This window comes from Arachis ipaensis, chromosome B9 (genome assembly GCF_059453495.1).
Source record: "Arachis ipaensis isolate K30076 ecotype BB chromosome B9, ASM5945349v1, whole genome shotgun sequence".
Classification (NCBI taxonomy): domain Eukaryota; kingdom Viridiplantae; phylum Streptophyta; class Magnoliopsida; order Fabales; family Fabaceae; genus Arachis; species Arachis ipaensis.
In genome coordinates, this window is record NC_142444.1 from 111,926,430 (window position 1) to 111,930,227 (window position 3,798).

The 3,798-nt window shown below is 34.8% G+C and overlaps 1 non-coding gene across 1 annotated transcript; it reads right to left on the reverse strand.

Moving 5' to 3' along the window:
- Positions 1 to 2,857: 2,857 nt before the first annotated feature.
- Positions 2,858 to 2,965, reverse strand: LOC148545917 (small nucleolar RNA R71). Its single transcript, XR_015900739.1, has one exon. It is a non-coding gene; the product is annotated as a small nucleolar RNA R71 (small nucleolar RNA).
- Between the last annotated feature and the right edge of the window lie 833 nt (positions 2,966 to 3,798).

Sequence of the window (3,798 nt, forward strand, 5' to 3'; positions counted from 1 at the left end):
ACAACGGTGATGCCCTTGCATAAAGCCAGCCATGGAAAGGAGTAAGACTGATTGGATGAAGATAGCAGGAAAGTAGAGGTTCAGAGGAACGAAAGCATCTCCATTCGCTTATCTGAAATTCCTACCAATGAATTACATGAGTATCTCTATCCCTATTTTATTATATAATATTCGAAAACACCATTATCACTTTATATCCGCCTGACTTAGATTTGCAAGGTGACCATAGCTTGCTTCATACCAACAATCTCCGTGGGATTCGACCCTTACTCACGTAAGGTATTACTTGGACGACCCAGTGCACTTGCTGGTTAGTTGTATCGAAGTTGTGAACCATGGTATTGGCACCATGTTCTTGGCGCCATTGCCAGGGAAAGAAAGAGCCATGAATTTTACATAATTAAAGTGTAATCACGATTACGCGTACCAAGTTGCTCACGTTGCCAGGGATTATTCGAGCCTGGACATCACAATTTCGTGCACCAAGTTTTTGGCGCCGTTGCCGGGGATTGTTCGAGTTTGGACAACTGACGGTTCATCTTGTTGCTCAGATTAGGTAATTTTCTTTTTATTTTATTTTCAAAAAAAAAAATGTTTTCAAAAATTTTATTCAAAATTTTTAAGAATGAATTCTAGTGTTTCATGAAGCATGTTGAAGCCTGGCTGGTTGTAAAGCCATGTCTAATTCCTTTGGGAATGAGTATGTCAGGCATGTCATGTCTGAATTACATGCTGAAGCTTGGCTGGCCATTGGCCATGTCTAGTGTTTTGGACCGGAGCTTTCATTGAAAGCTTGGCTGGCTAGTGAGCCATGTCTAATTCCTGGACTGAAGCTTTAGACTAAGAATGCAAGATTCCTGGAATTCATGTTAAAAATTTTGGAATCCTTATTTTTTTCTTTTTCATATAATTTTCGAAAAAATCCAAAAAAAATTAGAAAATCATAAAAATCAAAAATATTTTTCTGTTTTTTGTTTGAGTCATGAGTCATGTCAAGTTTGGTGTCATTTGCATGTGCATCTTGCATTTTTCGAAAATTCTCATGCATTCATGGTGTTCTTCATGATCTTCAAGTTGTTCTTGGTAAGTCTTCTTGTTTGATCTTGATGATTTTTTGTTTTGTGTCTTTTATTGTTTTTCATATGCATTTTTGAATTCTTAGTGTCTAAGCATTAAAGAATTCTAAGTTTGGTGTCTTGCATGTTTTCTTTGCATTAAAAATTTTTCAAAATTGTGTCTATGATGTTCATCTTGACATTCATAGTGTTCTTGGTGTTCATCTTGACATTCATAGCATTCTTGCATGCATTCATTGTTTTGATCTAAAAATTTCATGCATTGCATATTTTTAGTGTTTTTCTCTTACATCATAAAAATTCAAAAAATCAAAAAAATATATCTTTCCCTTTTTCTCTCATCAAATTCGAAAATTTGAGTTGACTTTTTCAAAAATTTTTAAAAATCTAGTTGTTTCATATGAGTCAAATCAAATTTTCAATTTGAAAATCTTATCTTTTTCAAAATCTTTTTCAAAAATCAAATCTTTTTCAAAATTCTTAGTTATTTTCAAAAATTCCAAAAATATTTTTCAAAAATCTTTTTCTTATTTTTATATCAAATTTTCGAAATTAACATAATCAATTAATATTTTGATTCAAAAATTTGAAGTTTGTTACTTGCTTGTTAAGAAAGATTCAAACTTTAAGTTCTAGAATCATATCTTGTGATTTCTTATGAATCAAGTCATTAATTGTGATTTTAAAAATTCAAATCTTTTTCAAAAACTAATTTCTATCATATCTTTTCAAAAATATCTTCTTATCTTATCTTTTTCAAAAATATGACTTCAAAATATCTTTTCTAACTTCCTAACTTCTTATCTTTTCAAAATTTATTTCAACTAACTAACTAACTTTTTGTTTGTTTCTTAACTTTTTCAAAACTACCTAACTAACTCTCTCTCTCTAATTTTCGAAAATATCTTCCCTCTTTTTCAAAAATTTCTTTTTAATTAACTAATTATTTTATTTTTCTATTTGAATTTTCAAAAATCACTAACATTTTTCAAAAACTATTTTCAAAAATCACTAACTCTTTTTCAAAAATTATTTTCGAAAATTCCTTCTCTCTCATCCCCTTCTATTTATTTATTCATCTACTAACATCTCATCTCACATCTCTGCCATCCTCACAGTTGTGTTTCTTTCTTTACATCACACTCTTTGTCTCCCTCTTTTCTTCCACTCACAAAGGGATCCCTTTACTGTGGTATAAAGGACCTCTATTATTATTATTATTTTTTCTGTGCCCTCTTCTTTGTCATATGAGCAGGAGCAAGGATAAGAACATTCTTGTGGAAGCAGATCCAGAACCTGAAAGGACTCTGAAAAGGAAACTAAGAGAAGCTAAAATACAACAATCCAGAGATAACCTTTCAGAAATTTTCGAACAGGAAGAGGAGATGGCAGCCAAAAATAATAATAATGTAAGGAAGATGCTTGGTGACTTTACTGCACCTAATTCCAATTTACATGGAAGAAGCATCTCCATTCCTGCCATTGGAGCAAACAACTTTGAGCTGAAACCTCAATTAGTTTCTCTGATGCAGCAGAACTGCAAGTTTCATGGACTTCCATCTGAAGATCCTTTTTAGTTCTTAACTGAATTCTTGCAGATATGTGATACTATTAAGACTAATGGAGTAGATCCTGAAGTCTACAGGCTCATGCTTTTCCCTTTTGCTGTAAGAGACAGAGCTAGATTATGGTTGGATTCTCAACCCAAAGACAGCCTGAACTCTTGGGATCAGCTGGTCACGGCTTTCTTAGCCAAGTACTTTCCTCCTCAAAAGCTGAGCAAGCTTAGAGCTGATGTTCAAACCTTCAGACAGAAAGAAGGTGAATCCCTCTATGAAGCTTGGGAAAGATACAAACAGTTGACCAAAAAGTGTCCTTCTGACATGCTTTCAGAATGGACCATCCTGGATATATTCTATGATGGTTTATCTGAGCTATCAAAGATGTCACTGGACACTTCTGCAGGTGGATCCATTCACCTAAAGAAAACGCCTGCAGAAGCTCAAGAACTCATTGACATGGTTGCTAATAACCAGTTCATGTACACTTCTGAAAGGAATCCTGTGAATAATGGGACGCCTATGAAGAAGGGAATTATTGAAGTTGATATTCTGAATGCCATATTGGCTCAGAATAAACTATTGACTCAACAAGTCAATATGATCTTTCAGAGTCTGCATGGAATGCAAGCTGCATCCAATAGTACTCAAGAGGCTTCTTATGCAGAAGAAGCTTATGATCCTGAGAACCCTGCAATAGCAGAGGTAAATTACTTAGGTGAACCTTATGGAAACACCTATAACTCATCATGGAGAAATCACCCCAATTTCTCATGGAAGGATCAAAAGCCTCAACAAGGCTTTAATAATGGTGGAAGAAACAGGTTTAACAATAATAAACCTTTTCCATCATCCACTCAGCAACAGACAGAGAACTCTGAACAAAATGCTTCTAATTTAGCAAATCTAGTCTCTGATCTATCTAAGGCCACTGTGAGTTTCATGAATGAAACCAGGTCTTCCATTAGAAATTTGGAAGCACAAGTGGGCCAGGTGAGTAAAAGGATCACTGAAATCCCTCCAAGTACTCTCCCAAGCAATACAGAAGAGAATCCAAAAGGAGAGTGCAAGGCCATTGACATAAGCACCATGGCCAAACCTGTGAGGAGAGGAGAGGACGTGAATCCCAAGGAGGAAGACCTCCTGGGACGTCCAGTGGTCAA